Source organism: Mus musculus, chromosome 4 (genome assembly GCF_000001635.26).
Source record: "Mus musculus strain C57BL/6J chromosome 4, GRCm38.p6 C57BL/6J".
In the NCBI taxonomy this organism is placed as follows: Eukaryota; Metazoa; Chordata; class Mammalia; order Rodentia; family Muridae; genus Mus; species Mus musculus.
This window is the reverse complement of record NC_000070.6, coordinates 122,770,387-122,794,154: the sequence shown is the minus strand read 5'-3', so window position 1 is coordinate 122,794,154 and position 23,768 is coordinate 122,770,387. Positions and strand designations below refer to the sequence as shown.

The following is a 23,768-nucleotide window of genomic DNA, read 5'->3' as shown; positions in this document are numbered from 1 at the left end:
TGTGGTAAGGATTACCTTGGATGAAAGGGATATGGGTGCTGGGGCAAAATTTTAGTTCTTCTGTTTGGAGGGGTACAAACTAACTAAGATCTAAAATCATTCAGACAGCTCTTCTCTGCTAAGACACAACTAAGAGAAAGAGGCACAGTTCAATTCCTTGAGGATCCTAAAATAGTCACATTGATATTTTTATATATAGAATGGAAGCATTGTATAAGAGTCCCTAAAGGACAGAAGAGCAGCTTCTGGTCTGTTGTAAGCACAAAATAAATACCTGTCAAATTGGTTTTGCTGTGGGGAATGCTCATGGCACCCGCCCTGAAGGGGCGTGGTCACCTGTGTCCCTGCAAGGCACCCTGATTGCCAGCCAGGGACACAAGCAATTGTTGGTGTCACTGAGCTAAGATGGTGTTATCTTGCTCCCTGTGGCTCCTGTCTGTCTGTCTTCTGTCCTGGTGCTGTGATGCCCAGAATCCAGAGCTTTCGGACCTTGAGTCAAAATCAGACCCCATACCTCTGGTGATCTGGAGTGAGATAGGTAAGTGAAGAGTAGATGGTCACAGGGCAGGTGACCTTCTTCCTTTTGTTGTGGATTCACATCTGCAAAGCCAAAGATGGAAGGGACAGGATTTGGGATTTGGAATCTGCTCTGCACTGTTGGGAATGCAATCAGGTGTCTCTGGTGAACACTCAGGGAGAACTGTGTACTGCAGGGGTCATGCTATCTTTGTTAAAATTCTAGCAGCTGTGGTATCAGCCTGGAATACCTCACAGTCAGACCAGCCTGTCCCTGCAGAGCTGGGAAGTACACTCAGGCTTTCATTCCTTCACAACTGAATAGAGATCTACTAGGCACCTGAATGTCCTTCATTCAGTTACCACAGAGCAGCTGCTATACCTGAGCATGAAGCATTCTTCATCCTTCTGGAACTTGCTTCCCAGTGGGGGAAACATATTATAAAGAAATACGGGAAACTTGTCAAATGGTCAGGGGTGCAGTGAAGACAGGCATAAAGCCTGGAAGAAGATAGAGCCTGAGGTGTGAGCTTGTGCTTCTACTGAGCAAGGTTAGGTCAGGATTCACCTAAGAGTGACAACTGAAGTGGACGAGGAAAGATGCCATATGGATGTGTGGTCAAAGGAACAGCAGATGCAAAGGCCCTAAACTTGGTGTATCAGTGTGTAGATCAGTGTAGGTTCAGAGGGAGCAAGGGAAAAGAGGGTAAACACATATATTCAGGCTTTTAAGACTAGTGTCAGACTTGGAATTGGACTAGGAACTTGTGAGGAAATGAGTAGCAGAATGTGCCTCCTTTTATTTGTAAAGAATTGTTCTAAGCCCATTGTGGTATCCAGTGCCTATAGAGAGCTAGTTTAGGAAAGTATTTCCCCATCACAAAGGAGTCAGAGATAGGATGGTCTCTGTAAAATTGAGGCCTGCCTGATCTTCACTTTGAGTTCCAGGTCAGCCAGAGCTACATGAGGAGATCCTATTATATACAGTTCTAATTAAAATTAAATGTAAGGATTGTTCTATTTGTGACACTAGATGGCCATGCAGACCCTTCCAGTGGTTACTGAAACAAAAGCTGTGTCTTTGAGCTTATCCACCCGTAATGAGATCTGATACCCTCTTCTGGTGCGTCTGAAGATAACTACAGTGTACTTATGTATAACAAAAATTAAAAAAAATTTATTAGATATTTTATTCATTTACATTTCAAATGCTATCCCAAAAGTCCCCTATACTCTCCCCCTGCCCTGCTCCCCTACCCACCCACTCCCACTTCTTGGCCTTAGTGTTCCCCTGTACTGGGGCATATAAAATTTGCAAGACCAGGAATGTCCAATGTTTGTCAACAGAGACAACAAAAGGCATTTTCTCATGTTTCTTGATGGGCTCAGATTTATTAGCTGTCAAGATTAATTTCTTCAAGAATCTTCTCAAGGAGATTCCCCACGTAAGATTTAACTCAGTGGCCTGTTTGTCCTGGAGACTCCCTGTAGCTAGTCTGTTGCTTTTCTTTTCTCCCATGATAGGTGAAGAGGGATCAGGGCCAGGCACATTCCAGGAACCTCAGAAATGGAGGAGAGAGACGGTGTAGAATCAGAATTTATGAGTTATAGGCATGAGAACCTGTCAGTTTTCTCACACTGTCCTTGTTTCTGTTGTAGTTGCTGTGTTGAGAATAGATTGTAAATGTCACAGGGGGATAGTGTAGACCTTAAACCTCCCTATGGCTCAGAGCTGTATGGTGACAGCTGTGTGGTGTCATGAAGTTTGGTAGAACTTTGACATACTTAAGGGTGGTATCAAGGAATTAGATATGCTCAGAGAGATGAAGGGGGCAGAGATAATACCATAGCTGTTTGCTTGGACAATTAGAAAGTGAAGTTGTTTTAATCAAGATGGACTAGCTTGGAGGGTGAGCACATCTGAGGGGTGTGTGCACGCACACACACAGATCAGCACATGTAGAGATCAGAGGACATTTTTGGGGAGTCAATTTTTTGTTTTTCACATGTGGATCCCAGGGATTGAACTCAGGATATTATACTTGGCAGCCAAGTCTTTATCCACTGTAGCACCATGCCAGCCTTGCTTCCTGCCTTCTTAATCCCATATAGTCCATGGCAACCTAGAATTTTCTATGTAGCCAAGGATTCCCTTGAACTATTACCTCCCAAGTGTTGGGTTTAAAATCATATGCTACTATGCCTGGCTAACTTGATTTTTGAAGATAGTGTTTCATGTAGCATAGGTTGTCCTTGATATATGGCCAAGAATGTCCTTTCCCCCTTTTTCTGTCTATTTTATTTGAATTTGTTATTTTATTTTAAGACAGGGTTTCACTGTGTAGCCAAGGCTGTCTTGGAGCTCATTATGTAGTCCAGGCTAGCCTCAAATCCCTAGTGCTTTCACCTTCTGAGTGCTGGCATTACAGGAACTATTAGTCCAGGGTTCTAAAGATAACCTTGGACTCTTGATCTTCTTCTGCTTTCCAAGTTGTGGGGTTAAAGAAAGTGTACCACTATGCTGAGATCATTTTATTTTCTGGGTGAGGGGCACTTTGTTTCAAAGCCAGGCTCACTGGTGTGCAGTCCAGGCTGATGTGAACACAGGATCCCTTTGTCCCACCTCTGGTGTACATGAGATGGCACACCCAGCTTATGAATCAGTCAATCTGATTCCCTTTTCAGACAACTGGACAGTGTTATAGAGGTGTTTGCACAGGTGGGGACTTTAGTTCAGATCCATTGGCCTCTGGCTAATTTAAAGTCCTGTCGCAGGGTGAAATCATCCCAGGAGTGAATGTGCCAGGAGTAGGGACACCTCAGCTTCTGGAGGAGGAGTGGTCAACCAGGAAACAACCCAGGACAGAGACAGTGAGGAGCTTCCTGATGGGTGGAGGGAGGTCAGGAGAGCTCAGTGTCCTGGAAGCCACTGAAGAAAATGTTCCCTGAAGAAGGAAACAAGTCAAGTCTGATGGCTCACACCTACTCTCCCAAGACGGGGGATGTGGAGGATGGTAGTCGCCTGAAAGTTCACAGCAAAGGTGGACTATCTAGTCACTAATGACATTTTAGGGAGTTCCTGCACAGTACTGAGTGATAACCCACCTCCAAAACTAACAACAAAACAACACAACAACAACAACAACAACAACAACAACAACAGCAACAACAAATCACACCACCACCATAAAATGAAGATAGCAGGTCATCAGACCATATGTGCATAGGTCGGTTATAAGCAGCCTAGGAATTGATTACTGGAATTAGCCAAGTGAAGACTGGTGTCCATTTTAACAGAACAGTTTGAGGCTGATACTATTGAGTGGCTTAAAGAAACCACAGAGAAGAATTAGAGGCAGTGAATATAGACAGCTCTTACGAGGCTGCTTCAGATCCCAGGACTACTAAAGTCAGGCTCAAAGAGGATGTGAGATGGATGCTCCCCTCTGTAGCACTCAGGCTGCCACTCACCAGATTGGTTTGTGCTGGGAATGGTCAGTTTGTCGTGCAGAAGTAAAAGAATTCACCAGACCAGAACTGACATGAAAGTTTTGATGAAGAATAGACACTATGTATGGAAACACAGAGGCTTATTTTTAAAGACAGAGAACCACATCCCAGCAGGAGTGGGGCACTTGTAACACAGTTAAGAGAAGTTATCTGGCCTTGCTTCGTTTTGCAATTTGTGTGCTTTTTGAGCAGACAGAGCGGGCAGCTCACTATTTGTTAAGCAGTGACTCATGTAACAGCATTTGAGCTCCACGAGGCTGGACCTTTGTGGTGCAGGCTCTTTAAGCTCTAGTTGTTTGCTAAGTGTCACAGGATCTGAAAAATCAGGAGATCTTGTTTTTCATTTCTAGCCTTTGCCTGTGTGTGCCTCAGGCACTTCATGTACCTCCTCCCGATATAATCCTCCTGCCCTCCTGCTTCAGTTTCCAGTGATGACATTATAGATTTGTGTCATCACACCTGCTCCCCCCTTTTTTTAATTTGCTAAGAAGTGAAGAGTAACCTTGAACTTCTAATCCTTCTCCCCCTGTCTTCCAAGTGCTGGTACCATATTTGTGCACCTCCAGTGTAGGTTATACAGTCATGAGGCTTGGTGCATGCTAGGCAAATATTTATCAGTGGGGTTATTCTCTAGCCCCATGTGACCTTCTGACAGCTGAGCAAGGAGTGCTCTTTTGTCTGTTACTATTGAGGTGAAGTTCATGTTACCTCAGGGTCACTGTTTTCAGTGCACAATTGGGGGCATTGAGCCTGTTCACAAGCTGAGGTATTCACAGCTTCTCTCTAGTTTCTCTAGTTTGGGAAAACTGTCATACGATTTAAGTTGTTTCCTTCCCTCTCCTCTCATTTCTTTTTTTTAATTAGGTATTTTCCTCGTTTACATTTCCAATGCTATCCCAAAAGTTCCCCATACCCACCCCCCAACCCCCTACCCACCCACTCCCCCTTTTTGGCCCTGGCGTTCCCCTGTACTGGGGCATATAAAGTTTGCAAGTCCAATGGGCCTCTCTTTCCAGTGATGGCTGACTAGGCCATCTTTTGATACATATGCAGCTAGAGACAAGAGCTCCGGGGTACTGGTTAGTTCATATTGTTGTTCCACCTATAGGGTTGCAGATCCATTTAGCTCCTTGGGTACTTTCTCTAGCTCCTCCATTGGGGGCCCTGTGGTCCATCTAATAGCTGACTGTGAGCATCTACTTCTGTGTTTGCTAGACCCTGGCATAGTCTCACAAGAGACAGCTATATCTGGGTACTTACAGCAAAATCTTGGTAGTGTATGCAATGGTGTCAGTGTTTGGAAGCTGATTATGGGATGGATCCCTGCATATGGCAATCACTAGATGGTCAATCCTTTCATCACAGCTACAAATTTTGTCTCTGTAACTCCTTCCATGGGTGTTTGGTTCCCATTTCTAGGAAGGGGCAAAGTGTCCACACTTTGGTCTTCGTTCTTCTTGAGTTTCATGCGTTTAGCAAATTGTATCTTATATCTTGTATATCCTAAGTTTCTGGGCTAATATCCACTTATCAGTGAGTACATATTGTGCGAGTTCCTTTGTGATTGGGTTACCTCACTCAGGATGATGCCCTCCAGGTCCATCCATTTGCCTAGGAATTTCATAAATTCATTCTTTTTAATAGCTGAGTAGTACTCCTTTGTGTAAATGTACCACATTTTCTGTATCCATTCCTCTGTTGAGGGGCATCTGGGTTCTTTCAAGCTTCTGGCTATTATAAATAAGGGTGCTATGAACATAGTGGAGCATGTGTCCTTCTTACCGGTTGGGACATCTTCTGGATATATGCCCAGGAGAGGTATTGTGGGATCCTCTGGTAGTACTATATAGAATTTTCTGAGGAACCGCCAGACTGATTTCCAGAGTGGTTGTACAAGCATGCAATCCCACCAACAATGGAGGAGTGTTCCATTTTCTCCACATCCTTGCCAGCATCTGCTGTCACCTGAATTTTTGATCTTAGCCATTCTGACTGGTGTGAGGTGGAATTTCAGGGTTGTTTTGATTTGCATTTCCCTGATGATTAAGGATGTTGAACATTTTTTTTCAGGTGCTTCTCTGCCATTGGGTATTCCTCAGGTGAGAATTCTTTGTTCAGCTCTGAGCCCCATTTTTTAATGGGGTTATTCGATTTTCTGGAGCCCACCTTCTTGAGTTCTTTATATATATTGGATATTAGCCCCCTATCCAATTTGGGATAGGTAAAGATCCTTTCCCAATCTGTTGGTGGTCTTTTTGTCTTATTGACAGTCTCTTTTGCCTTACAGAAGCTTTGCAGTTTCATGAGGTCCCATTTATCGATTTTCGATCTTACAGCACAAGCCATTGCTGTTCTATTCAGGAATTTTTCCCCTGTACCCATATCTTTGAGGCTTTTCCCTACTTTCTCCTCTATAAGTTTCAGTGTCTCTGGTTTTATGTGGAGTTCCTTAATCCACTTATATTTGACCTTAGTACAAGGAGATAGGAATGGACCAATTCTCATTCTTCTACATGATAACCGCCAGTTGTGCCAGCACCATTTGTTGAAAATGCTGTCTTTTTTCCACTGGATGGTTTTAGCTCCCTTGTCAAAGATCAAGTGACCATAGGTGTGTGGGTTCATCTCTGGGTCTTCAATTCTGTTCCATTAGTCTACTTGTCTGTCACTATACCAGTACCATGCAGTTTTTATCACAATTGCTCTGTAGTAAAGCTTTAGGTCAGGCATGGTGATTCCACCAGAGGTTCTTTTATCCTTGAGAAGAGTTTTTACTATTCTAGGTTTTTTGTTATTCCAGATGAATCTGCCAATTGCCCTTTCTAATTCGTTGAAGAATTGAGTTGGAATTTTGATGGAGATTGCATTGAATCTGTAGATTGCTTTTGGCAAGATAGCCATTTTTACTATATTGATCCTGCCAATCCATGAGCATGGGAGATCTTTCCATCTTCTGAGATCTTCTTTAATTTCTTTCTTCAGAGACTTGAAGTTCTTATCATACAGATCTTTCACTTCCTTATTTAGAGTCACGCCAAGGTATTTTATATTATTTGTGACTATTGAGAAGGGTGTTGTTTCCCTAATTTCTTTCTCAGCCAGTTTATCCTTTGTGTACAGAAAGGCCATTGACTTGTTTGAGTTAATTTTATATCCAGCTACTTGATTGAAGCTGTTTATAAGGCTTAGGAGTTCTCTGGTGGAATTTTTAGGGTCAATTATATATACTATCATATCATCTGCAAAAAGTGATATTTTGACTTCTTCCTTTCCAATTTGTATCCCCTTGATCTCCTTTTGTTGTCCAATTGCTCTGGGTAGGACTTCAAGTACAATGTTGAGTAGGTAGGGAGAGAGTGGACAGCCTTGTCTAGTCCCTGATTTTAGTGGGATTTCTTCCAGCTTCTCACCATTTACTTTGATGTTGGCTACTGGTTTGCTGTAGATTGCTTTTATCATGTTTAGGTATGGGCCTTGAATTCCCGATCTTTCCAAGACCTTTATCATGAATGGGTGTTGGATTTTGTCAAATGCTTTTTCTGCATTTAACGATATGATCATGTGGTTTTTGTCTTTGAGTTTGTTTATTTACTGGATTACGTTGATGGATTTCTGTATACTGAACCATCCCTGCATCCCTGGGATGAAACCTACTTGGTCAGGATGGATGATTGTTTTGATGTGTTCTTGGATTCGGTTAGCAAGAACTTTCTTGAGGATTTTTGCATCCATATTCATAAGGGAAATTGGTCTGAAGTTCTCTATCTTTGTTGGGTCTTTTTGTGGTTTAGGTATCAGAGTAATTGTGGCTTCATAGAATGAGTTGGGTAGAGTACCTTCTGTATTTATTTTGTGGAATAGTTTGTGAAGAACTGGGATTAGATTTTCTTTGAAGGTCTGAGGGAACTCTGCACTAAACTCATCTGGTCCTGGCCTGTTTTTGCTTGGGAGACTATTAATGACTGCTTCTATTTCTTTAGGGGATATAGGACTGTTTAGATTATTAACCTGATCTTGATTTAACTTTGGTACCTGGTATCTGTCTAGAAACTTGTCCATTTCATCCAGGTTTTCCAGTTTTGTTGAGTATAGCCTTTTGTAGAAGGATCTGATGGTGTTATGGATTTCTTCAGGATCTGTTGTTATGTTTCCCTTTTCATCCAGGTTTTCCAGTTTTGTTGAGTATAGCCTTTTGTAGAAGGATCTTCAGGATCTGTTGTTATGTTTCCCTTTTCATTTCTGATTTTGTTAATTAGGATGCTTTCCCTGTGACCTCTAGTGAGTCTGGCTAAGGGTTTGTCTATCTTGTTGATTTTCTCAAAGAACCAGCTCCTTGATTGGTTGATTCTTTGAATAGTTCTTCTTGTTTCCACTTGGTTGATTTCACCCCTGAGTTTGATTATTTCCTGCCTTCTGCTCCTCTTGGGTGAATTTGCTTCCTTTTGTTCTAGAGCTTTTAGGTGTGTTGTCAAGCTGCTAATGTGTGCTCTCTCTAGTTTCTTTTTGGAGGCACTCAGAGCTATGAGTTTTCCTCTTAGAAATACTTTCATTGTGTCCCATAAGTTTGGGTATGTTGTGGCTTCTTTTTCATTAAACTCCAAAAAGTCCTTAATTTCTTTCTTTATTCCTTCCTTGACCAAGGTATCATTGAGAAGAGTGTTGTTCAGTTTCCACGTGAATGTTTGCTTTCTATTATTTATTTTGTTATTGAAGATCAGCCTTCGTCCATGGTGATCTGATAGGATGCATGAGAGTATTTCAATATTTTTGTATATGTTGAGGCTTGTTTTGTGACCTATTATGTGGTCAATTTTGGAGAAGTTACCATGAGGTGCTGAGAAGAAGATATATCCTTTTGTTTTAGGATAAAATGTTCTGTAGATATCTGTTAAGTCCTTTTGTTTCATCACTTCTGTTAGTTTCACTGTGTCCCTGTTTAGTTTCTGTTTCCATGATCTGTCCATTGGTGAAAGTGGTGTGTTGAAGTCTCCCACTATTATTGTGTGAGGTGCAATGTGTGCTTTGAGTTTTACTAAAGTTTCTTTAATGAATGTGGCTGCCCTTGTATTTGGAGCATAGATATTCAGAATTGAGAGTTCCTTTTGGGAGATTTTACCTTTGATGAGTATGAAGTGCCCCTCCTTGTCTTTTTTGATTACTTTGGGTTGGAAGTCGATTTTGTTAGATATTAGAATGGCTACTCCAGCTTGTTTCTTCACACCATTTGCTTGGAAATTTGTTTTCCAGCCTTTTACTCTGAGGTAGTGTCTGTCTTTTTCCCTGAGAATAGTTTCCTTAGGCAGCAAAATGTTGGGTCTTGTTTGTGTAGCCAGTTTGTTAGTCTATATCTTTTTATTGGGGAGTTGAGTCCATTGATATTCAGAGATATTAAGAAAAAGTAATTGTTGCTTCCCGTTATTTTTGTTGTTAAAGTTGGCATTCTGTTCTTGTGGCTGTCTTCTTTTAGGTTTGTTGAAGGATTATCTTCTTGCTTTTTCTAGGGCGTGGTTTCTGTCCTTGTACTGTTTTTTTTCTGTTACTATCCTTTGAAGGGCTGGATTCGTGGAAAGATAATGTGTGAATTTGGTTTTGTCGTGGAATACTTTGTTTTCTCCATGTATGGTAATTGAGAGTTTGGCTGGGTATAGTAGCCTGGGCTGGAATTTGTGTTCTCTTAGTGTCTGTATAACATCTGTCCAGGCTCTTCTGGCTTTCATAGTCTCTGGTGAAAAACCTGGTGTAATTCTGATAGGCTTGCCTTTATGTGTTACTTGACCTTTTCCCCTTACTGCTTTTAGTATTCTATCTTTATTTAGTGCATTTGTTGTTCTGATTATTATGTGTCGGGAGGAATTTCTTTTATGGTCCAGTCTATTTGGAGTTCTGTAGGCTTCTTGTATGTTCATGGGCATCTCTTTCTTTAGATTTGGGAAGTTTTCTTCTATTATTTTGTTGAAGATATTTGCTGGTCCTTTGAGTTGAAAATCTTCATTCTCATCCACTCCTATTATTCGTAGGTTTGGTCTTCTCATTGTGTCCTGGATATCCTGGATGTTTTGAGTTAGGATCTTTTTGCATTTTCCATGTTCTTTGATTGTTTTGTCTTTTTTTTTTTTTTTTTTCCAGAGCTGAGGACCGAACCCAGGGCCTTGTGCTTGCTAGGCAAGCGCTCTACCACTGAGCTAAATCCCCAACCCCATTTTCTTTGATTGTTGTGCCGATGTTCTCTATGGAATCTTCTGCACCTAAGATTCTCTCTTCCATCTCTTGTATCCTGTTGCTGATGCTTGCGTCTATGGTTCCAGATTTCTTTCCTAGGGTTTCTATCTCCAGCGTTGCCTCACTTTGGGTTTTCTTTATTGTGTCTACTTCCCTTTTTAGGTCTAGTATGGTTTTGTTCATTTCCATCACCTGTTTGGATGTGTTTTCCTGTTTTTCTATAAGGACTTCTACCTGTTTGGTTGTGTTTTCTTGTTTTTCTTTAAGGACTTGTAACTCTTTAGCAGTGCTTTCCTGTATTCCTTTAAGTGAGTTATTAAAGTCCTTCTTGATGTCCTCTACCATCATCATGAGATATGCTTTTAAATCCAGGTCTAGCTTTTCGGGTGTGTTGGGGTGCCCTGGACTGGGCGAAGTGGGAGTGCTGGGTTCTGATGATGGTGAGTGGTCCTGGTTTCTGTTGGTAAGATTCTTACGTTTACCTTTCGCCATCTGGTAATCTCTGGCGTTAGTTGTTATAGTTGTCTCTGTTTAGAGATTGTTCCTCTGGTGATTTTGTTACCCTCTACCAGCAGACCTGGGAGACTAGCTCTCTTTTCTGAGTTTCAGTGGTCAGAGCAGTCTCTTCAGGCAAGCTCTCCTCTTTCAGGGAAGGTGCACAGTTATCTGGTGTTTGGACTTCCTCCTGGCCGAAGATGAAGGCCCAAAATAGGATCTTTCCGAGAAGCTGTGTTGCTTTGGCCTGTCACAGAAGCCGTTGTTTCAGTAGTCCACACTCTCACCTGTGTAGACTACTTTCCGCGGAGTCCTGAAACCAAGATGGCTCCCGCGGATCCTGAGGCAAAGGCCTCCCAGGCTGGGTGGACACCTGCCCTCTGGCCAGGAAGGTGGCCGGTTGTCTGGAGCTGAAAATAGCACCGCCTCAGAAGCTCTGTGGCTCTTGCCTGTCCCAGAAGCTGCTAGCCTCTGTAGTCCACACTCTCACCTGAAGACTGCCCCCCATGGAGTCCCGGACAAAGGTGGCTTCTGCGGAACTTGAGGCAGAAGCCTCCCGGGCCGGGTGGACACCTGCCCTCTGGCCCCGAAGGTGGCCGGTTGTCTGGAGCCAAAAATAGCACTGCCTCAGGAGCTCTGTGGCTCTTGCCTGTCCCAGAAGCTGCTAGGCTCTGTAGTCCACACTCTCACCTGCAGACTGCCCGCAACAAAAAAAAAAAAAAAAAAAAAAGAAAGAAAAAAGAAAAAAGAAAAAAGAAAAAAAAGCTCTCCTCTCATTTCTAATAACCTCTAGGATATTTTTTATACTTGTGGTGTGTCTAATTCTGGACACAACAGATAAAAGAGATTACATAATTTACATGTTTTGTTTAGGGTTATTTTACAGAATACGCTTTGAGGTTCATCCAGGTTTTAGCATCTCCCAGTACTTTATTCCTATGTGTGACTAGTAGTATTCTATTGTAGGAATGAACTACAGATTATTTATCCAGTAATGGACATTTGGCTTTTTTTTTTTAACCTTCTGCTATTACCAAGAATACTACTTATAGACATTCGTGTCAGGTTTTATAGGGCGAATGTTTTCATTTTTCTTGTGTGTAAAGTTAGGAGTGGAATTGTGGAATCATCTGCTAATTTAATTTCATACTTAATTTTTAAAAATTCACTGCTATACTTTTCCACAGGGGTTGCATTGCTGCTTGTCCACCAGTAGGGCATAAGTGTTCTTATTTCTCCATGTCCTCAAAGTCTGTCTAGGTTTGAGTCAGAACGTTGCTATTTTACCTTGCATTTCAGTAAAGACCAATGGTGCTGTTGGACATTTCCTGTCTTCTTGTAGACATGTCTCTTTTTTTCTTTCCCATTAAAATGATTTTATTTATTAATTTTGGTGTTATATTGAGATTTACTAATTTCATTGTTTTATGTGCATGAGTGTTTTGTCTGCTTTCGTCTGTGCACCACATGCATGCAGTACCCACAGATGCCAGAGGAGGGGGATAGATACCCTGGAATTGAAGTTATAGACAACTATGTGCCACCATGTCAGTGCTGTGAAGAACATTCCTTGCTTTTAACTGATGAACCATTATTTTAGCCCTATTTATTTATCCATTTATTTATTATTTGGACTTGAATCCACAGAGAATTCCCTGCCTCTGGCTTCACAATGTTGGAATAAAGGCACCCACCATCATGCAAGATTGCATTTAAAAAAATTATTATTTTTTAACTGAGTCTAGAAAGATGGCTGAGTGTTTAAGTGTATTAGATGCTCTTGCAGAGGGTCCAGGTTGGGATCTTAGCACTCACATGCGGGCTCATAATGGCTGGTTCCTTAAGCTCCAAAGGATTCAGCGCCATTTCCTTTACTCTTCAGGCACCTGGCACACAGGTAGTACATATATATAATTGCAGACAAAACATTCGCACACATAAAATGAAACTGAAAAAAATTAAAATTCATTTATGTATATGTATTTGTGTGATTTTGTTGTGTGCATGTACCCCTAGAGGCTAGAAGAAAGTTGAACCCCAAGAGTCAGTGTTACAGGTGAGTGTCTGTCACCTGACCTTAGTGTTGGGATTTGGGTTCTCTGAAGAAGCAATACATACTATTAACCAGTTAAACATCTCTTCAGTGTACCTACCTACCTATCTACGTATCTACCTACCTACCTACCTACCTACCTACCTGCCACCGCCACACACACACATCATTTCTTAATTATACTGTTTGTCTTGCTATATTGTAGGTTTTTTTTTTTAAACATATTTTGGACATTGACCTCAGACATATGTTTCACAATATTGTCCTTTATTCTGAAGGGTGGCCTCATCTACTAGGTTCCAGCTACATTTACTGTGGTATACAACCAGATATGGCAGATCATCGAACTGAATGTGGAGCTTGAGAAAAATGTGGCAACACTATTCTGAATACACAGTGGAAAAACATTAATTCAAAATCAAGGGTTAAGTAAATGAAATTGTCCTGGCAGTGTGCGCATTTCCCACTCCACTGCAGCCTTCCTTCTCAACACCAAACACTTGCACTGGGCACTGTCCGTGCTGTCCCATCAGGAACACCAACAAATGCTGCCTCAGACCCTCTGCTCAGACTGCAGGCCCATGTGTGTTACGAACTTCAGATCTTTTATTGTATATACAAAGTTCATGGTCTTACAGAAACAGTGGTTTAATTACAAGAACCAAGGACTTTTAATATTTTCTTCAGTGTGTAAATACCAAATTAACATCTCTTTCTTTTATACTGTGTTGCAATGTTAGATTTTAGAAATTGCTTTTTTTCATGGTTGGATAGATAAAGTTTTATGGTTAGGAGCCTAGAGGACCTGGGTTCAGTTATCAGCACTCACATGGAAGCTTACAATTGTTTGTGGCTCCATTTCCTGAGGACTCGAGATCCTCTTCTGGCCTCTGTGTTTACAGCACACAAGAGATGCACAGACATACAAGTAGGAAAAATACTAATACAGCAAAATAATAAGTTAAATAAATCTTTTAAAGGTAACATTTGATTCATGTGTTTCCATCATTAATTTTGTTGGCTAGAAGACACCATAGTCGCGACTAAATTTAAAACGCTTATGGAGAAGACAGTACCTGGAGTTTACATCCTGCAACTAGAGATTGGGAAGCAAATGATGAAGGTAAGATGCCAGCTGTGGGGGTTGCTGAGGGCTTTGATAGTGCTATTTGAAAGCTCCACCTTGCAAAACCCCACTGGTTTTGTTTCATTTTGTTTTGGGATGCAGGATTTTTTTTTTTTTTTAATAGCTCAACCTCCTGAGTGTTAGGATTGCAGGCATGGAGATATGAGAGTTTCAGCCTTTGAGTTACTTTTCTGTTGCTGTGATAAAAAACATGATGAGAAGCAACTTATGTACAATTTATATGGGCTTATGGCTCCAAGGGGAATAAGAGCTCATCATGGCAGAAAGGCATAGCAGAAGGTAAGAGAGCACAGCTTCATCTGTAAGAATGAAGCAAGAGAGCAAACTAGAAGTGAGGCAAGCCTGTGAACCCTTCAGTCCCACCCCAGTGATATATTTCTTCCAGCAAGGCTGAACCTCCCCATAACATTCCCAGAAATCACTGCCAGCTAGGGACCACATGTTAAATACTTGAGCCAACGGAGGACATATCATTCCAACCCCCAGCCACAGCTTAAGTCAGTTCCCTCTGAGAGAAGTTCCAGTTACCAACAGTCCCATCCTTTCATTTCTCACTGATCATTTTTTTAGGATTTGGAGAACCAAGCCCTGGATGCCACTTCCCAAGTGTGTCAGATTCTTGCTCAGGATCCTAGATTGCAGGACGGCTACATTTCTGTTACATTCTCCAAGGGAATCCGGTTCCTGTAAGTATCCTTCTATGACATGCTAACAGTTACAAGGAATTGCTGTTTCTTCTATTCACATACATGGACTGTATTAAAGACCCTCCCATATCAATGCAAAGACGTTATCCTTAAGATGTTCCTGCAACCCTATCGGTGGAACAACAATATGACCTAACCAATACTCCCAGAGCTCTTGTCTCTAGCTGCATATGTAGCAGAAGATGGCCTAGTTAGCCATCACTGGGAAGAGAGGCCCCTTGGTATTGCAAACTTTATATGCCCCAATACAGGGGAACTCCAGGGCCAAGAAGTGGGAGTGGGTGGGTAGGGGAGCAGGGTGAGAGGAGGGTATAGGGGACTTTCGGGATAGCCTTTGAAATATAAATGAAGAAAATATCTAATAAAAAATTAAAAAAAAGATGTTCCTGTAAGAAGCATTGTGGAGCTTAATTTATTGTGTGTGTGTGTGTGCTCGCGTGCGTGCATGCACTTCTCTCTCTCTGTCTCTCTCTGTCTCTCTGTCTCTCTCTCTCTCTCTCCTCACTCACTCTGTGTACATGTGTTAATATTAGTGTGGAGGTCAGTGTTTGGTGTCTTCTTCAACTGCTTTGTACTTTAAATGTTTAGATTTTTTTTGTTTATTTATTATGTGTGTATGTGTGTATGGGGGTGGAGAGTTGGTCTGAGCACATGTAAGTGCAGTGCTCACAGAGGCCAGAGGAGAGCATCAGATTACCTTAAGATGGAGTTAAAGTTGATTGTTAGCTATCCATTATGGTTGCTAGTCAATGAACTTGAGTCCTATGCAAGAGCAGAAAGCCCTCTTAACCACTGAGCCATCTGTCCAGCCTTCTACTATATACTATGTAAGCTGTATTTATTTACTTACTGTGCTTGCAGGACGGTATAATGAGAATGATAAAGAATGCCTCTCCATGAACCTTGAGTGAGCTATTGAGCCAGACTGGCTGACTGATGATCCCCAGAGACCCTCCTGTCTCTACCTCCCCAGTGCTATTATTACCAGATTGTGGCTGTGCCTGGAGTTTTAATTTTTATTTTTAAATTGGAACATGTAATCCAGGCTCAGCTCCTTATGCTTGCATGACAAGCACTTCACTGACTGAGCCATAACCCCAGTCTCTCTTGATTTATTTTCTATGGAATTAGACTTGTATTCAGCCTTAGGGGAGGGGTATCCTGTAATTCTATGGCTTGGGTACCTACGGTATATTAAAAACAGCTCAATCTATAGTATGACAGTTGATAACATTCTAGTCTGACCATCAGAGCTGACAGGCAACTTTGTGTTTTCCAGGAGGTCAGTGGTTCAGAGATGCCCAATCCCTGTCATGAGAGACATTATCTCAGTTTCTGCTAGAAAAATTTTAAGGTAACTTCTGCTTTTGAAAAAAAATTTGTTTTTATTACTTTATGAGTATGGGTTTTGTTCGTGTTATATGTCTAAGAGAATGTCTGATTCTCTGGAACTGAACTTATAGCTGTGAGCTGACAAGTCAGTTCTGGGAATGAAACTGAAGACTTGTAGAACTTAACTAACTTAAGAACCTCAGCTCTCAACTGCTGATCTTTTCTCCAGCCCAACTTTCTCTTCTTTATAGCCATTGTTTACGTTTCTAACCTGTATCCACCTGATATTTTGGTTTTCTGTTATCGAATTGAGATAAGTCTTGCTTTGTATCCTAGTCTTGCTGCAGAATCTAGCAATGGTCCTGCATTAGATGTCCAAGTGCTAGGATAAACATGTGTGATCATATCCAGCACCCACTCATTCAAAGGAAAACATTAGTGGTTTGATGTGTGCACTAATCACCCACCCTTGTCAGCTCTCATTGTGTGTAGTGTAACAAACTATCCATCACTAATGGGGGAGTAGGAAGTTTCTTGGGATTGTAAAGCTCTGTGTCAGAGGAGTATCATCAGGTAGCCATCTCTCTCTCTCCAAATTAATTGACAGGATTTCATGGAAGTAAGAATGCTCCGACCACGTGGTAGGTAGTATATGAACAGTGCATGAGTGTGTACATGTGCTGCAGGTGCCAGGGAGGCTAGAAGAGAGTGTCAGATCCTCTGAAGCTGGAGGACAACAGAAATCCATGAACCAACTGCTGTGGATTGTGGGGATCCTAACTTGGGTCCTCTGTAATAGCAATGCACACTAAAGTAAACCGTAGTTCCAGCTCCTAAAATTGATTTTCATTACATTTATGTGTTTGTTGTGTGTGGTTACATATGTGGCATTGTGTGCTTGTGAAGGTCAGAGGATGATTTAGCAGTCATTTCTTTTTTTTTTTCCATTTTTTATTAGGCGTTTAGCTCATTTACATTTCCAATGCTATACCAAACGTCCCCCATACCCACCCACCCCCACTCCCCTACCCACCCACTCCCCCTTTTTGGCCCTGGTGTTCCCCTGTACTGGGGCATACAAAGTTTGCGTGTCCAATGGGCCTCTCTTTCCAGTGATGGCCGATTAGGCCATCTTTTGATACATATGCAGCTAGAGTCAAGAGCTCCGGGGTACTGGTTGGTTCATAATGTTGTTCCACCTATAGGGTTGCAGATCCCTTTAGCTCCTTGGCTACTTTCTCTAGCTCCTCCATTGGGAGCCCTGTGATCCATCCATTAGGTGACTGTGAGCATCCACTTCTGTGTTTGCTAGGCCCCGGCATAGTCTCACAAGAGATAGCTACATCTGGGTTCTTTCAATAAAATCTTGCTAGGGTATGCAATGGTGTCAGCGTTTGGATGCTGATTATGGGGTGGATCCCTGGATATGGCAGTCTCTACATGGTCCATCCTTTCATCTCAGCTCCAAACTTTGTCTCTGTAACTCCTTCCATGGGTGTTTTGTTCCCAATTCTAAGGAGGGGCATAGTGTCCACACTTCAGTCTTCATTCTTCTTGAGTTTCATGTGTTTAGCAAATTGTACCTTATATCTTGGGAATCCTAGGTTTGGGGCTAATATCCACTTATCAGTGAGTACATATTGTGTGAGTTCCTTTGCGAATGTGTTACCTCACTCAGGATGATGCTCTCCAGGTCCATCCATTTGGCTAGGAATTTCATAAATTCATTCTTTTTAATAGCTGAGTAGTACTCCATTGTGTAGATGTACCACATTTTCTGTATCCATTCCTCTGTTGAGGGGCATCTGGGTTCTTTCCAGCTTCTGGCTATTATAAATAAGGCTGCTATGAACATAGTGGAGCATGTGTCCTTCTTACCAGTCGGGGCATCTTCTGGATAAATGCCCAGGAGAGGTATTGCTGGATCCTCCGGTAGTACTATGTCCAATTTTCTGAGGAACCGCCAGACTGATTTCCAGAGTGGTTGTACAAGCCTGCAATCCCACCAACAATGGAGGAGTGTTCCTCTTTCTCCACATTCTCGCCAGCATCTGCTGTCACCTGAATTTTTGATCTTAGCCATTCTGACTGGTGTGAGGTGGAATCTCAGGGTTGTTTTGATTTGCATTTCCCTGATGATTAAGGATGTTGAACATTTTTTCAGGTGCTTCTCTGCCATTCGGTATTCCTCAGGTGAGAATTCTTTGTTCAGTTCTGAGCCCCATTTTTTAATGGGGTTGTTCGATTTTCTGAAGTCCACCTTCTTGAGTTCTTTATATATGTTGGATATTAGCCCCCTATCTGATTTAGGATAGGTAAAAATCCTTTCCCAATCTGTTGGTGGTCTTTTTGTCTTATTGACGGTGTCTTTTGCCTTGCAGAAACTTTGGAGTTTCATTAGGTCCCATTTGTCAATTCTCGATCTTACAGCACATGCCATTGCTGTTCTGTTCAGGAATTTTTCCCCTGTGCCCATATCTTCAAGGCTTTTCCCCACTTTCTCCTCTATAAGTTTCAGTGTCTCTGGTTTTATGTGAAGTTCTTTGATCCACTTAGATTTGACCTTAGTACAAGGAGATAAGTATGGATCGATTCGCATTCTTCTACATGCTAACAACCAGTTGTGCCAGCACCATTTGTTGAAAATGCTGTCTTTCTTCCACTGGATGCTTTTAGCTCCCTTGTCGAAGATCAAGTGACCATAGGTGTGTGGGTTCATTTCTGGGTCTTCAATTCTATTCCATTGGTCTGCTTGTCTGTTTCTATACCAGTACCCTGCAGTTTTTATCACAATTGCTCTATAGTAAAGCTTTAGGTCAGGCATGGTGATTCCACCAGAGGTTCTTTTATCCTTGAGAAGACTTTTTGCTATCCTAGGTTTTTTGTTATTCCAGATGAATCTGCCAATTGCTCTTTCTAATTCGTTGAAGAATTGAGTTGGAATTTTGATGGGGATTGCATTGAATCTGTAGATTGCTTTTGGCAAGATAGCCATTTTTACAATGTTGATCCTGCCAATCCATGAGCATGGGAGATCTTTCCATCTTCTGAGATCTTCTTTAATTTCTTTCTTCAGAGATCTTAAGTTTTTATCATACAGATCTTTCACCTCCTTAGTTAGAGTCACGCCAAGATATTTTATATTATTTGTGACTATTGAGAAGGGTGTTGTTTCCCTAATTTCTTTCTCAGCCTGTTTATTCTTTGTATAGAGAAAGGCCATTGACTTGTTTGAGTTTATTTTATATCCAGCTACTTCACCGAAGCTGCTTATCAGGTTTAGGAGTTCTTTGTTAGAATTTTTAGGGTCACTTATATATACTATCATATCATCTGCAAAAAGTGATATTTTGACTTCCTCTTTTCCAATTTGTATTTCCTTGATCTCCTTTTGTTGTCGAATTGCTCTGGCTAATACTTCAAGTACTATGTTGAAAAGGTAGGGAGAAAGTGGGCAGCCTTGTCTAGTCCCTGATTTTAGTGGGATTGCTTCCAGCTTCTCTCCATTTACTTTGATGTTGGCTACTGGTTTGCTGTAGATTGCTTTTATCATGTTTAGGTATGGGCCTTGAATTCCTGATCTTTCCAAAACTTTTATCATGAATGGGTGTTGAATCTTGTCAAATGCTTTTTCTGCATCTAACGAGATGATCATGTGGTTTTTGTCTTTGAGTTTGTTTATATAATGGATTACATTGATGGATTTTCGAATATTATACCATATCTGCATTCCTGGAATAAAACCTACTTGGTCAGGATGGATGATTGCTTTAATATGTTCTTGGATTCGGTTAGCAAGAATTTTATTGAGGATTTTTGCATCGATATTCAGAGAAACTGGTCTGAAGTTCTCTATCTTTGTTGAATCTTTCTGTGGTTTAGGTATCAGAGTAATAGTGGCTTCATAAAATGAGTTGGGTAGAGTACCTTCTACTTCTATTTTGTGAAATAGTTTGTGCAGAACTGGAATTAGATCTTCTTTGAAGGTCTGATAGAACTCTGCACTAAACCCGTCTGGTCCTGGGCTTTTTTTGGCTGGGAGACTATTAATAACTAGCAGTCATTTCTGTCTTTCTTCCATATAGTACTCAAGGAGTGAACCCAGGTTTTCTGCCTTGGCAGCAGGTACCTTTACCTGATGTATCATCTACATACTCTAGGAGATGTTCTCAAATAAACTCCTCTGGATACTTATGGAGTGGACAATGATAGAATCAAGGAGACTAGTGAGAAGGCTTTTTAAAAACAAATTAATTTTATTTGTAATTCATTTTTTACATTCCATATTCCATTCTCCTTCCCTCCCCTCCCATCCTCCAACTGCTCCACATTTCACACTTTCTCCCCACCACAGCTATCTCCACATAGATGCCTCCACCCTCCGCCTCATCTGACCTCTAAGCTCCCTGGAGCCTCCAGTCTCTTGAGGGTTAGGTGCATCATCTCTGAATAAACATAGACCTGGAAGTCCTCTACTGTATGTGTGTTGGGGGCCTCATGTTAGCTGGTGTATGCTATCTGTTTGGTGGTCCAGTGTTTGAAAGATCTCAGGGGTCCAGATTAATTAAGACTGCTGGTCCTTCTACAGGATTGTCCTTCTCCTCAAATTCTTTCAACCTTCCCTAATTCAACAACAGGAGTCAGCTACTTCTGCCCACTGGTTGGGTGCAAATATCTGCATCTGACTCTTTCAGCTGCTTGTTGGGTCTTTCAGAGGGCAGTCAGGATAGATCCCTTTTTATGAGCTCTCCATAGCCTCAGTAATAGTGTCAGGCCTTGGGACCTCCCTTTGTCCTGGATCCCACTTTGGGCTTGTCACTGGACCTTCTTTTCCTCAGGCTCCTCTCCATTCCCATACCTGTAATTCTTTCAGACAGGAACAATTATGAGTCAGAGGTGTGACTGTAGGATGGCAACTCCATCACTTACTTGATGTCCTGTCTTCCTGCTGGAGGTGGGCTCTATAAGTTCCCTCTTCCTACTGTTGAACATTTTATCAAAGGTCCCTCCCTGTGAGTCTTGTGAGTCTCTCACCTTCAGTCCTTTTCCCTCATCCAATACCATATCAGGTTCCCCGCTCCCCATCCACTTTTCCTCCCAAGTCCCTCCCTCCCTTCCTCGCTCCCTCCCTCCCTCTTTATGATTGCTTTTTTTGTGTGAGAAGGCTTTTATAACAGCTCAGGTTAGAACAGCAGGGAAGTCTGCTCTCAGCAAGGTGGCGAGAGGAGTCAGACTCCAGATGTATTTGTGGATAGAATGTCATAGGGAAAATAGAGGAGTCAATGATGACTCAAGTTATCAGTATGAGCAACTGGCTGAATTGTATTGTCATTTACAGAGACAGGGAGCCACTGAGGAGGAAGAGAAGTTGTGTGTTCATTTGTTTAGGCAGGCAGTTTGACTCTGGTATGAGAAGACAGGATGTAGAGTTCATTTGTAAGTATACTCATTGAGATGGCAAACAGAGCTGTATGTCAGTCCATTGGAAATACATGTCTGATTTAAGATGACAACAGGGTTAGATGCACTCAGAAGTTTTATACACACACACACACACATACATATATATGTATATATATGTTGTTTACTTTAATGTTTATTATGGGAAAATTACAAATATTTGCAAAAGCATTGAACAATAGAGTATCTCTGTTCTTATATTTATCCCTCATTAACATTTGTTAATTTCAATCTGATAAGATGGCTCAGTGCATTAAAAATGGTTGCCAGGCAAGCTGACTTAGGTCATCAGATCCCTGGTAAAAGGAGAGACTTACTCTAGAGAGTTGTTTCTGACCTCCACACATGTGCTATGGCACCCACATGCACACTCAATCTGATTCTATCTCAGTCACCTTCTTTTCCCAGGGTCAAAGTATTTTAAAGTGAAGTCCCATATTGTGACCCATACTTATTTGTCTATTAAAAAGAAGACATTTAATTTGGCACATGCCTTTAATCTAAACACTCAGGAGATGGAGGCAGGTGGAAGGGTGTGAAGTTCAGAATCAACTTGGCTACAAAATGAATTTGAGGCTAGCCTGGGATACAAAAAAAGAGTTGGTCAAAAAATAAAACCAAGAACCCAACTTGGATTTAGAAACAGTCTATTGACTGGACCCCTTGATGTAAGAGTTTGACCAAAATTGGTTCAAAAAATAGCTGGACAACCTGGATGTAGTACCATGTACCTTTAATTCTATTATTTGGGATGCATATGCAGACAGGTCTTTGAGCTTGAGGACAGACTGGTCTACAGAGTGATTTCCAAGACAGCCAGAAGTACATAATGAAACCTTTCGTCCTTTTCCCCAAACACCCCAAGGGCTGAGGTTGGAGGTTGGGATGGGGTGGGTTAGAGAGATAGCTCAGTAGCTAATAGCTCTTAACTGCTCTTGCAGAGACCTGAAGAAATTTCTCTGGCTATCTTAAACTCCAGCAGTTGGTCTGAAGACATGGCTTGTGCAATCACTGTGGACACAGCAGTGTTATGTACCTGCTTTGAACTCTTGAGACACAATCTAACTGCAAAATGCCAAACCCGTCTGCAAAGAAGAGCTTAGTCTCCTGCTCATGCACATAGTCCCCCCTTCTTCTCTTCTCCTCCTAGCTTGGGAAAGGTTCCTAGTCTGTAAGAGAAGCATGCTTGCTTAGTGTGAGCTCTTCTCAGATTCTCTGAAATAAACCTGTCTGCATGTTAAGTTCAGTTTCCTGACTTCTTTTTCCACATGATTTCTTAACATGGTACTCAATCTCAGAACATGTTCTTGGAACAAGGTACCCACTTGTAAGCCAAGGAGCATGAGCAGCAGCAGGGTAGCCATGGCTAACACTTGGATCCTGCCTGAGGTGTCCCTGAGTTAATTCTACCCTGTCTCTGAACCTTCTCTAATTTTTCCTACACAGCCTTCCTCTGTCAGTCTCCTGGATAGAGTATTACAGAATGCCTGGGGCCAAGGACCTGTTCCTCCAGTTTGGCTTGCTCTTTCAACTGCTCCTAATGAACCCATTTAGCTTCTTCCTTTCTCTCCCTCTCTTCTTCCTTTCCTCCCTACTCCCCTTTCTCCTTCCTACCCTCCTTTTCCCATCCTCCTCACTCCTCTCCCAGTTTTCTCCCCCTTATTGGCCCCAGAAAGTATAAAGGTCTTTTGAGGATTCCAGTCATATATCCAACATGAGGTCATCATGTGACCTGTGAGTTGATGGGTGTCTTTTGTCTGAAAGACAGCTTTGGGACTGCCTCATCTGCTCTGTGCTCAATCAACACTTAAGGATTCCCAGTCTCCTGAAAGGCTAGGGAAGTCTCTCCTCTAACAGATGCCCTAATGGCTTCTCAAAATTCTCAGTTCTGGGGATTGAAGTCAGGACATAGTGCATGGCTGCAGCTGTCTTAACCACTAAACATTTTTGTTTCAGTGCATGCCCATGTGAGACATTAGGTCCACAGAGGCAACAAGGTTGCACTGTGCTTTACTTAGAAAAAATAAACTCTGTGGAAGGAAGAAAAGACTCCACCTTCTGTTGGAACTGGGGAAGGGAGATTTGATTTTCATCCAGGGCTAGTCATGGCAGGGTGTTTGTTCTGGATTGTAGTGGGTTAGTCTGGTCCTGCTATGTATTCAGATGGTAAGTACTAGCCCCCAAGATGTGATTGCCTCAGCCAAAAGATCCTCAAGTATACAAGTGATGCTATGTAAACCTTCTTCCTCAACTTAGAATTATTGGTTAACTGCCTGGGCAGACCATCAGTGTGTCTGCTCTTCTGAGGACCCCACAGTCCAAAGGCCCC

General features: G+C 41.9%; 1 pseudogene across 1 annotated transcript; it reads left to right on the top strand.

Moving 5' to 3' along the window:
• Nucleotides 1-375: 375 nt before the first annotated feature.
• On the top strand, nt 376-22,680 carry Gm12873 (predicted gene 12873; annotated as a pseudogene). The gene is made up of 5 exons (NR_165056.1): nt 376-538; nt 13,819-13,916; nt 14,511-14,626; nt 15,927-16,001; nt 22,381-22,680. The product of NR_165056.1 is annotated as a predicted gene 12873 (transcript).
• The last annotated feature ends 1,088 nt before the right edge of the window (nt 22,681-23,768 follow it).